Source organism: Erithacus rubecula (genome assembly GCF_903797595.1).
Source record: "Erithacus rubecula genome assembly, chromosome: 19".
In the NCBI taxonomy this organism is placed as follows: Eukaryota; Metazoa; Chordata; class Aves; order Passeriformes; family Muscicapidae; genus Erithacus; species Erithacus rubecula.
This window is the reverse complement of record NC_136671.1, coordinates 5358807-5371392: the sequence shown is the minus strand read 5'-3', so window position 1 is coordinate 5371392 and position 12586 is coordinate 5358807. Positions and strand designations below refer to the sequence as shown.

Here is a 12586-nt window from a genome sequence, read left to right as displayed (position 1 = left end):
GTTGGGCCTGACTTTTCTTGCTGGCTTAGCAAATTTCCCTTCTCTGAAGTTCTGCTCACAGGGTGCTGCTTCATGGCAAAGAACCAGAGTAGAAGCTACTCACTTCCCACTACGGGGTTTGGAGGAGATCTCTTCTAGGACCTCAGTTAAAATCACCAAGAAAGTAGATACAGCAGAATGTGAAGAATATTCTTTTGATAAATGAATTATAATAAGATTTTTTTTTTCCAGGAGAAAGGGCCTGAGGGGAAAAAGGACAATTGCTGTAATGCTATCCATCCCTCCAAGCAAAGGTAGCATGTTTCTCATTAAAATACTGAATTTCCTGTACAGCTGTCAGCAAGCACAAGTTTTCCAAATGAACTGGTCAGCAATAACCTGCTTTCATGACAATGTGCAAAGAAGGGAGCAGGAGGGGTGATTTGTGCCTAGTACAAAAATAAACCACAAAGACATCCCATGCAGCAGATGCACAAAGCTGAGCTCTGCACATCAGAATTCTCCCCAGAGAAGGAGTCAAATAATCAAAGCAAAGAAGGAGTGATACAAATAGCCTGACTTTTCCAAACACATCAAAGGCCAGAAAACAAGACCCTCTCAACCCCAGGGACCAAGACAGAAAAGATCTAATAAAGAATTCAAATGCCATAATCACATAATCCAATAAGCTACAGTTAAACCAAAACACCTCTTTAGCAAACCTCTGTAAGTGGGACAGGAAAGGCTCTGAATTGCTCAGCATGGATGGCTCCCTCTACTTCTCACTGTTAACACATTACCTCTTGTCAGTGAGACAGATGTGAAAGGCTCATTCTTGGTTTCAAATTCCCACACAGGAAAATAGGAAAAGGCAGAAGAGCATCTCAACAAAAAACAGCCAGCACAGATTGACCAATCACTGAGAGCTGAGCAGTACAGAATGTGTGCTGCATTGACTTGCTATGGTGAAAGATGGTTAAGGCATCTGTGTGGGAAAGATGAGAAGGGGTAGAGGTTGAGACAAAGAGGAAAAAGCCAAACAAACATCCTCTCCAGGTTGCTGCCAATGTAAGTCCCTTTCTCTATCCTCCAACAATATTCCACTCCTTGTTTTCATTTTATTCTGGATATGTTCCTTCCTCTCCTCCAATCCCACATGGTATTTTCTTCCTTGTTATCTCCAAATCTCTCCCTCTTGTATCATCTAGGACTCCATCAGTCATTCAGCCCGGGTCCCTGCTTCCCCAGGTTCATCTCTTCCATTTCCTCCCTACCAAGTCTACCAAACAGGGAAATGGCTCACTTTGCCATTGTATAGCACTGGCAGCTGCACTGATTATTGTGTGTCCGAGGCAGGTTGACTCTGATGCTCTCATACAGTAATCACATGTCACAGAAAGAAGTTTTCCATTTGACACTGGCATCAGCCAGGGACTTTGTCCCTTCTTTGACATACTGGCTGGGACTACCCTCTTCTTCCATGTTCAGACATGTGGACAGGAGCAGACTTAGGGGACAATTCTGATCTCACCTGAATAAGCAGATCCAGACTTACAAACCTTCCTTTAACAGAAAGGCCATCCATGGCCTAACCAGAGTAATCAGGAAGAACAAGTTTTGCTGATGCATGCATCCCTTAGGTATTTGCTTTTATATCAGCTCCTGAGTACAGTCAGTGAGCAGAGAGCAGTAAATCTCTGAAACACAGCAGGGGTGGCAGCACCAGAAAGGGTCATTTCCTCTTGCAGAGACTAGAGCAGGCAAGTGCTGTCCAGTGGGTATAAAGGCAAAGGGGCCCCCGGCTCCTCTGATACATCTATATGTACAGATGATTCTGCAGAATCCTAATATTGTCCAGTGAATCTTTACTTAAGGAGTAGAATTAACATTTGCAAATGCATCAACCTTGCACTGGAAGAATTCTACTCTTAGGACATTTTTCTTGTGCAGCCTCCTGTTATTAGCATTTCTTCTACTGCACAAGCCATGTGCTAATACCTGCTTCTTCTCAGTACGATATTCCTATGAGATACCTTACAAAATACTTTGCTGAAATCTAGCTAGATAATGTCTGCTGATGAATCAAGAGACAGTTAAGTTTGCTTATTAAAGAAATACATTAAATCAATTGTAGACATGAAAACAGTATAGAACTGGTAGACTCAAATGTTGCTGCAGAGTCTTAGAACACAACATGTATGCTCATGCCAGAAGCAATTTTGGATATGATGCCTCAGTTTTCACAGCAAGTATAAAGTATAGGCACCTACAAAAAATTCTGGAAAGGCATGAGAAGGAATGCTGGAGTTTCAGTGAAAAAGCACCTTTTATTTTCTAGAAGTAATCATTATGGAGAGGAGCACAACTTAATGCAGCCATTACAATTCTAAGAGTGGGAATTAACTTACTGGAAAAGGTTGGGCAGTAACCCAGACACGACTCCCATCTGGAACGAGGCCAAAAAGGGTCATCAGCTCTTTTAAACTCCTTGCTTTATGCTATATGAAATCACTTTTTGTTGATGCAAAACATGACAGTACTTGCTAGGGTATTCAAGAAAAATCCATTACCTTGATGTGCCACATACACATCTCTGCAACAGAGCAGAATGTGTGAGCACGCTCACACCAATTGTACAGTGAATTTCAGAAAGAGGGTTATAGCAGAAATGGGAGGGAAGTGCTGAATTGTTGTATATGATCTTTTACATGGTGAGTTATCAGTTGATTTATGTAGCAAGTCCCACAGAGTTAGTTCATGATAAATTCATGAGGCATGTGCTTTTGATCATGCTGTACTCTTCTCATGTCTTGCCACTTTCAGCTCCTTCTTTATCCACCTTCTGGAGACATTATTCTACCTCATGTGGTAAACTGGTGCTATAAACAATAAGGACTAGTCTGCATTGGTTGTCTCTGCTGAAATGCCACACTCTGGATGGGAAGAGGTACTTTTAGAAGTCAGAAGTCTGGGAGACGTAAGAGCAAGCAGGCTGCTTGGAGGGGCTAAGTCTCTCTTAACACACCCAAGCATGTACATCTATATGAGGAAAAAAGAGCTGATGTGGACCAGTTTTCAATCAGCTGCCTTTAGTCAAAGGTGCTCTGTACTGTACATGCACAAAAGTACTCCCAGCTTCACAAGGCACGTAGTGGACAGATGACTTTCCCTGCTAAACTGGGAGAGATGAACTCTCTTAAAAGAGGGGAGCAGTCTATAGATTTAAAAGATGTATCAGCTCTTGTTTAAGGCCCAGATGTCATAAATTCTTCAGCCTACACTCATTCCCAGTTCATAATCACTCTGCATAAGTATGGCTACACCTAAGGAATAACCAGAGGCATTGCAGCCATGGAGCCCTGCACAGGTGAGCCACCAGATACCAACTAGAATTTTGGAAAGATTGTGCAGCCAACATACTAGTACTGTCATGCTTTGAATAGGCACCAAAAGGATCAGCACTAAAGATGATCTGGAGGACACTCTGGGGCACTCCCCCATTCTCAGCCTTAGATCTGCCCCCACTGAAGCCAGCAGTAATCCTGGTGAAAATTGCACGTGAGCCAATGGAAGCAGGAAAGATAACTCTATTCAAGCCCCATACTAGTTTATAGTTTGCAATTGCTCAGTATCTAGAAATAATGTTCCATAGCTGGTTTTAGGCCACATCCTTGGGTTATTTTTATTGGGACAACTGCAGAGTAGAAAGGCATTACTACAGTGGCATGACAGTAACAGTTGCATGACAAAGTGATGCAACCTAGAGAGCAGCCCAAACCAGCATATCTACAAATCACAATCTGCTTCTTCACCTCAGCAAATAGTGAGTGACCTGTGGGAAGCGCAAACAGAGCTTGATGGGAAGAACAGAGTCATGGAACAATCTCTGGCATCTAAACCAACTGCTGTGGTCTGAAGAACTGTCATGAGAGCACATTTCAGAGTCAAAAGGCTGTGTCCACTATGAGCTAAGGAGCATTGGCTTGGAGCAAGCAACCACACTGGAGCATGCATGCTTTAGTGAGAGAGTACCCAGATCTGCTATGTCACAGAAAGATCTATGTGTCATTTTGCCCATCTGGAAGACTAAACAGCTGAGACACATAGTCAGGCAAGGAACTGCATGAGCTAAGGATTGTGTGTTAAACTTGCACATCCTTGCTGGAAGGGGTATGCCAACCAGGAAGCATTTCCTGACATCAAACACCCAGTACACCTCCATTTGATAAAGTGAATCCAGGTACTCAGGTCTGATTTAGTGTGCATGGTATGAGAATCCCTGTCCTTTTAAACATCCACAGTAACGTGGCACTTTGGAAGACACAATAATTAGCATAATTGTCAATTCAGCCTCTAATAATGTACAATGCACTCATTAACCCAATTAACCCCACACAGCACAACAACCATCACAAACAACGCAACTGATGCAGTGAAGGGGAATGGATGCTTGACAGCCCTGCCACATCCCAGCACGATGAGGTGACACTGGCAAGGGCTGAAGGCAACTCCCAGAGGCAGAACCCCCATGCAGCTCAGAGATGGGCCATGCTGCCACCTGAGCTGGTGTCTCAGCTCCCTTCAGCCCTGTCTCAGGGCAATGGAGGAGTTTCTTCTCCCACAAGGTTTTTCCTGGTACATTTAATTAAGCACTATGTATCAACACTCACATATGCACACCCCACTTCTCAACCCTCTCTCTTGCTGAAAGAGTCTCAGGTGGGATTCACTCGCCTGCTTTTGCTGCTGCTTAATTCAGTCAGGCTGGTAAATAATTCAGCAAGCACTCAGCCAACAAACAAACAGGCAGGCAGCACAAATGGCCAGACAGGGAGATGGAAGAATGAGAGACAGAAAGAAAAACCAAATGGGAGAGTGACAGCTTTTGCTGGAGCTCCTTTTCTACAGGCAGTACTTCAAGCTGTGCCTATTTCTTCTTTCCCTGTGGTTACACTCTCAATCCCATAATCCCAGGGAAGTTTGTCCAACTGACACTGCCATGACCTACTGACAGCTCACTGGTTGGGGCCCCACTGAATGACCACACAACCTTTTAAGTTTAGGAAAAGCTTCAGTACCTTGCTTATGCTCTTCAGCTTTGAAACCCTTCAAGACAGGGACCAGCAGCTCTTAGGCTACAGCTGGGTATGCAGAAGTCTGCATCATTGACTCAAGTCTTTTTAGGCCACCGTTTTCCCAGCTGTAGAAGAGAAGATGAAAATCCTTCCCTACTGGCATTTCAGCAGGCCCAACAAACAGAAGCAATGCTGGGGGCCTGAGAGTCCTTCAGCTGAAATGTCAAGGCTTGGCAAAACTTTAAGAATTCTCTGACTGCATCAGTGAATATAGCAAAATACTGTATCATGAAGCACCGAAAATATTAATTCAAGCCTTCCATAAAAACTGCTAATCATAAAAATATATCCAAATTGCAGCAAAGGTTTCAGATGACTCAAGGTAAACACTATTCAGTCTGCAAAAACAAACAGTAAACCAAAACATTTGGAACAGAATTTTCTATGATGCTTAACCTTACAATAATAATGAAACTTTAACAAATCATATTCAGAAAATGTTTTCTACACACACAATAAATCAGCACAAGACAACCTTACTAACACAGCCAGTTTGTTTGAACTAGCTATGTGAGCATCCTATGAGAAAATAATTTTATGAAGCAAATAAGGAAAAATCTATGCACCACAAGTTAGCAAAACAGAATCCAAATCAGCAAGCACTATTGGGAGTCACAGTGATAACAAGACCACCCATTTCTCAAACTGCTGGAACCCCTCTAGGCCAGGACTAGTGAAGGACATAATGACAACCAGCATTTAGGGGTAGCTTGCACACAATGTGCTCATTAGGTAAATGCCCTGAGTCTTGCTGACTCCTTGCTATAAGATATTTAACAAGTTTGCATGTGAGGATTGTCCTGAAGTGGTAGTGGAAAGACATGAATTTCAAAGGAGGTGACAAAGCATTGTACAAACACCTCTTAGATTATCAATTCCCTCAATCTATCCTTGGAGCCACATAATTACATTATAGTTGCCAAATTTCAGTATGCAGAAATACCCTTTGCAAGAGCACAGGACAAGCAGGTTGGTTTATTAATATGCTTCATGTGAACATACTCTGACTCTCATAGAAAGGAGTAAAAAAGAGCAAAGGAAAGATAACTTGAGTAGGTGTATACAGACAGTAATTACAGCAGAATGAAGCTTTTTCAGGCTGTGGAATAATAAAGCATTTCCTCTGCCAAAACAGAGAAGGAGGTAGCAAGCAAGAACCACAGTTCTATGACCAGCTGCAGAGGTTTACCTGCTAGACCCTGTACAATTGAGGTTGTGAGCCCAGAAAGACACCCCCGAGAGAAACAGACCCCTTCTGCTAGTGGGTAAGAGCCAAATGATCAGAAAATCACATGCTTCTGGAAAGAAGGCTGCCCAAATGGTGGCTGAGACACCATTATGCTGTGGTGACTGTTAAGTCAGGTATGGTAGCAGCATGGCAATGTGTGCTGGCCAACTCTTTCGCAGCTCTTTAGTTACCTAAAGTAATAGTGACAGAGAAACAGGTTAAAAGAGAAGTGGGGCTACTGCTGACCAGGTCTGGTTACTGTTCTGGAGCTCATGCCCAGATCCACTGGGGGTAAACAGTGAAGTCATGTGAAACCTTCTTATAGCAGTTCTGCTCAGGGTTGGGCAAACCCCTTCTGGTTTTGGCTCAAGGAGGATCCTGTTGCCCATACCTTGCTCTGGGATTTTGTTTCAAATACACACAGGTCCTCCAAGCTAACTAAGATCAGCCTGTTTGCAAGTCAGATGTTCAGATGGTTTCCACCCCAAATCATAAATCCCACCCTGTCACCTGGAACTGAGCCCATTCTGTTCAAACCTCAGCTTTCACTTGGGGGAAACTTGCCTCCCGTTCACTGAAAGGTTCGCAAATCCAGTCCATGTTCTGAGTTGGCAACAAACCCTCCAAAACAGGCAAAATGGCCTTAGCTTTAGGGTTCATCTGGACCTTGTTGCCAGAGTCATGGTGTCATCTAGTGGTCACAGCTTGTATGGGCACACAAACAGTACCCACCTCCACTCCACAAACATTCCCACAGAGAGTAGTGCAATTGCAGTCTTCCAAATGTCTTCCAAAGTGCACCACCTTTTTCAAAGGCAAAACAGCTCCTGAAATTTCAGTATTTCATTTCAACGGCATTTCAGTAAAAGCCATTCGTGCCTCAAGGACAGCTTTTTATAATGGCTCCCAAATAAAGTGAAGGGCAAATTTTGCATCCCCTATCACTTCTATATAACTAGAAGACAATCTCCTGGGAAAAGGACAAGCCACAGTAACTTCGAGGGATAGCAGTCAGCAGCAAATTCAGTTGTGAACTTGTTTTATATTTAAAAGTAATTCTCAGTATAAAAGTTGAATCTCTTGAAAGGTCCCTTTTGCCTACACTATAATAATGCTCAAAAATAATAGTAATAGATACAAGAGGAAAAAGGACTACAATTTCAGTTTGTACTTTGAGAGCTCTGTTGCACAGGCACACATGCCCAGATCTTAAGAAAGGGCAGCTGATTTTTGGATTCCCAATTTATGTCATAATGGGGGCAAGCTCAAGAACAGTGCAGCTGATGCAGCTCCCAAAGTCACAGAACATCCTTTGCAAGAGATCAAGTGCCTTAAGTCTCACTTCAAGCATTTCTAAAGGGATGTGACCCACCATATATTCTGTGTGATAGTTTTGGCAACATCAATTCCCTCTCCTCAGTGAAGCTAGGAACTGATGTATCTGCTCCTAAATCTAGTCTCATTTTAATTCAATGAAATTTAAGCTTGGGAGTTTTATCTTTCAGCTAAGACAAAGCAGAAATACAAACATGATTGGTTTTCCAGGCTCAGCTGATGAGTAGGAACAGTCACCATCAGCCCTGTTCCCATAACCTCAGGCACTGCACTGAGTCACTTGTCCCACAAACTGATAAGAGCTGCATCTCAAAGGAAAGAAAACTGTTCAAATTGGAAGAAGGATCACAGTGTCAGCAGAGAGGCAAGAAAAAATTGCCAATTTAAGCACTGTTCGGGAAATGAAGTGGGTTTTCAGGTTCCTGAGGTCTATCTGAGGTTTCATCATGGATCCAGCTCAAGTGCTTCCTTGGCAGGTTTGTCTTCTAACCTAGAGCTTAATCCTTCCATCTGATCTAGTCTTTCTGTCTGCAAGCTAATGAGCTTGAAATTACTGTATATTTATGTGTTCCTCTGAGCTTGGATCTGGGACACAACCACAGCTAGGCTGCACTTGTTTCTTTCTTCATTGTCTAGAGTTGCAGCCTAAAGGCCAGGCTTAATGCTAAAAACAATGAAATTTAAATCCCAGTTATACATGTGGTATAAGAAAGAGAAAGCACTTTTCAGAACCCTGGTTTATTTGGAGATCCATCCTGAGACACTGAAATTTACAGCACAGGCCAGGGCTATCTTCACGGAGAGAATTCCAAACATCCCATTCCACCTTGGTCACAGACAGCATAAGGAAGACTTAACTACTACTTGCCTGGACTCAAAATGACCACAGAAATGATCCAAAACCAATTAACTATTTATAGCTGCACCAAAATGTTTTCTTCTCTTGGATCTGTTTTCTTCTCCCATCCTATCACCTGTGTTCCACTTATTCTATGAAGCTTAAAGACTTCATTGTGCTATCTACCCACTAGGTCTACCATGAAGATGAAGCACAAGGAAAGTTGCTCAAAGGTAAGAGAGAATGCTCAGCTACTGTTATGTGGGACAGACTTTAATTTTTAGTAAGTACACAAACCTAAAAATGACAGATAACTTACACCAGAGCCTGCATATAAAATACCTTTCACTCCAAAGAAGCTTTCCAAAAATGTGTATGCACAGCACCACAGAAATGCAGCCACCTCTAGAGCTGATTACAGCTGCTGCTCATCCAATAGAGTGTGATAACAAGGAAAGCTACCACGATAAACCTTTTGGTTTTTAGGTAAATGCACTATGGATTTCTGCATGCTTGCTGTACCAGAGGACACCCATATATTTAAAGGCTTCACCTGACACGACAATGCAGAGCCAGCAAAATGCATTTCCTTTTTGTCCCTTGGAAGGTCAAACCCCCCCAGAATAAGCTGGAATACAGACAGCCAGGGTCCTGAGCAATTTCATATCTGATATTCAGGTACTCGCTAGCTCTACCACTCAGTGCGTGCCGTGACAGATATGTCACAAGTAAAGGTCAAGCAAGGTTTGCCCTGCCAGACTTGCGCGATTCACAGGAACGGCAGATTTGTGCCTGCTCGGTCGCTCTGTCCTGTGTCCCAGGCACGGTGGCTTGTTTTGGAGTGCCCTCTGCCGCCCAGCCCACGGACCTGCGAGTCTGCAGGGAACGCGGCCAGAACCACAAGCGGGATTTCGGTTTAGGACGGACAGCGGACCATTCTTACATCTGGATAGAAGTTGCCACCCCACATGTTCACTCCTAATCAATACATGCAGCTAGAATTGTCTCCTAGGTTTGCTACAATTCAGACACTTTCTCCTCTGTGACAGTAAAGCACAATTTGTCAGGCTCGTCACTGAGAAACTGGGACTACTTGCTTAAGAACAGACTGAGATGCAATCCTAGCTCTGCCTGTTACCCATTAAGGGTTTTTAATTTCAAAAGGTGTATGTGGAGCATCAGAGTATGTAGCAGTCTTTGTGTGGACACTTATAATAATAATATTTTCCAACTCCCTTCCCCTTTTGGCTGCCATGCTTTCCTTGGAAGAGATACCTGAATGCAGTTAGGTAGGTGACCTCTCCCCTTCAGTGAATTGCCAGCCTTTGTTGTTTGCCCATACGATTACTGTGATTATTTATCTGTGTCGCTGTGTCATCCTCCTGTCCTGCTCTCCCCTGTCAGACAAGCAGAGCCTCATAGAATGTTCATAAAACTTAACACAAGCCTGGTCACAGTTTCTCACTGCCACAGTAAGAACTGAGGCTCCCCAGGGCTGTGCTGACCCTGGAGAGCACCGTGTTCGAGTAACATGACTCACAGCAACACTATCACTGCTATTAGGCCACTGATACTGTACCAGAAATAAACTCAAAGGTGTCACCTATAACTACAAAGCTTCAGATACGGCTGCTGCAGTGGCAAGAAAACCCACAGCAGAAACCCACTCCTTCTGGGGAGGCTGTGCTAGTTACTAAACCAGCTGGTGCAAGGGCTGCACGTTACCAGAGTTCATCTGCTCCTGCCAGCTAAGTAGCTTATCTAATAATTACACCACGTCACCTTACAAATCTTGCTTCTTCACGAGTATAACCCCGTGGCCTCCCAAATGCAGAATCCTTACAGAAACAGGTGAGGCACCAAAAAACTCCAATAAACCAACGCACAAACTGTAGGTAACAGTGTGAGGCAGGGATCCTTTGCACCTTTTGCACATCAGTAACAAGGCTCTATCAGAGAGCCTTGAATGAGAAAGGATCCCTTGTGCATGCCGTCTTTTGACCAGATTTTACTCTTTTTTGCATGGAACAAGCAAGGTCTTAACATCAAACAGCACAATCACAGTATTTTTCAAAAAGTTGAAGAATAAGTCATGCTTGAAGTTATGTGTACATTCAGAACAAATTATTACAAATTATTTTGTTCACTGCCTTTTTTTTTTTTAATATAACATTCACGTGTAAGCAAAGGGAAAGGATTGACATATTTCTGATACAAAGGAAAAAAAAAGTCTCATCCAAACCATTCTGCTGGCCACAATCCCTTCCCCCCTCGCCAGCATTTTTCCGAAGAGAACTCTAGCTCCCCTCCCCATGTTGACTCATTCCACTGGCTCCTCCAGCGAGCTCCCATTCCCTGCCCACATCAGCCCTGATTCTATGCAGCATGCGCTGGGTGCCTGCAGGGGGTACCGCGACCCTGCGTACCAGCCAGAACATCACACAGGCTCGTTGTGCTAACGGAGGTGGATTGCTGAGCTTCAGTCTCTAACACACATAATGAGATTAGCATTTGAATAGTGCTGATCAAGTTACCAGTAGCTTTGAACCCTGGGTCCATCAGATGCAAATGAATCACTATAAATTTTGCTCCTTTCTTAAAGGGTCTTTATATTCATGGCCAATGCAGAAAGAACTGCAGTGGGTATTGGCCCAGGAAGTCTGTCTCTCACCATGACTGGGAATTTCTGAGAGTGGAGAAACCATAGGAGCATCTTTCCTTAGATTTTTTTTTTTTTTTTTTTTTAATGAGCAGTTTTTTCCCTTTTTTTGATGTGTATTTTCTCCTAAGGCTGCGCAGGCATTAGTTCTGGCATAAAGTTCAGAGACAAAATCCTTCATAATACCTTCATGTAGGTCTTAATTCTATCTGTTTTAATTACCTGAGTAACTTCTGAAAGTCTTGCCAGCCTCCTTGTGTCAAGGCCGTATCTGTCCCTGGTGGGAGGATGAAGGTGAGGTAAGGCTGTGGTGTCTCCAACTGCATTGATTCAGTATCTCAGAAGCGCTTGCAGTATTATGGGGTGTCTCAGTATTCTCGCCTTCTCAGTATCCCTGGAGGAAGATACAGTACACAACCCATTTAGGAGGAATATTCAGGGTACTACCTTGCATTATTAAATGTAAACAGCCTAATCCCCTGTGTATCTCAGTGGATGCTCAATTGCAGGGGAGTTTTCTCCCAGATCTGAGCTGCAGAAAGGAACCCTCCAGGGAGGGGAAGGGAAGAAGGCACGGTCAACTTGAGAAAATGAAATCTATGGATGTCAGGTGAGCTCTGGAACACAACAGAGGTCACCTGACATTGCAGTGAGAACAGAAGTCACAGGAGCTTAAAATTTCTGCTAACGTGGAGATTTAACACACAACATTATGCAAGATTCATAGCAGTACAAAATGATGCATCCACAATATCTCAAATGAAGCAATTTGAATTTTTCAGAGTACATTTATTTTGTGGTGCAAGAAAGTACATGCACATAAGTATTGATTAGAATCAACAAAATATTAGGACTCCTCACCACCTCCCCTGAGAAGAAGCTTTCACATCTCCTCATTTCACCTGCTCCTCGTTAAAGGAAAGGTGTGAGAAAATTTACATTTGTGTGCCCATCAGCTCCTTTCCTTTGGAGCCTAAATAGGTTCAACTAGCCACAGGCACAGAGCATCAAAATTACTCCATGTCCCAGTTGGTTACATAATAAATCTGAATTAAATTAATAATTAAAGCAGTTCTTGCATGCTAGTTCTCCCTGATGAGCCTCCAAATATTTTTAGAAAGCCAGTGGCACCTTCCCATAATGAAAGAAAGGGCTCAGAACCGACTTCGCTGTGAGCCACCCACTGTACACGCAAGAGAAAAGACCTACTTAAGACCCATGGCAAAAGCAGGTGTAGACTTTGAATGCAGCCCACACTGGAAAAGGGACAGGCCCTCCACTGCACCACGCACAGCAACCACCCTGAAGGCAGAGCCAAAACGCCGCCCTGGCTGCCCCATCTCAAGTTTCCTGAGCTGTGAGCTCAGTGCAGCTCCCTTCTCTGCAGGGACCTCCTCAGCCACCCTGGTCCG

General features: G+C 43.5%; 2 long non-coding RNA genes across 2 annotated transcripts in view; both read right to left on the bottom strand.

The window, feature by feature from the left end:
• The window catches only part of LOC306810256, a 125405-nt gene that overhangs the window by 112260 nt on the left and 559 nt on the right, over nucleotides 1–12586 (bottom strand). The gene's annotated exons all lie outside the window — the stretch shown is intronic.
• LOC306810257 lies at nucleotides 3554–12582 on the bottom strand. Its single transcript, XR_013776421.1, has 3 exons — nucleotides 12476–12582; nucleotides 11397–11568; nucleotides 3554–3811 (listed from the first exon to the last, which is right to left on the bottom strand). It is a non-coding gene; the product is annotated as an uncharacterized lncRNA (long non-coding RNA).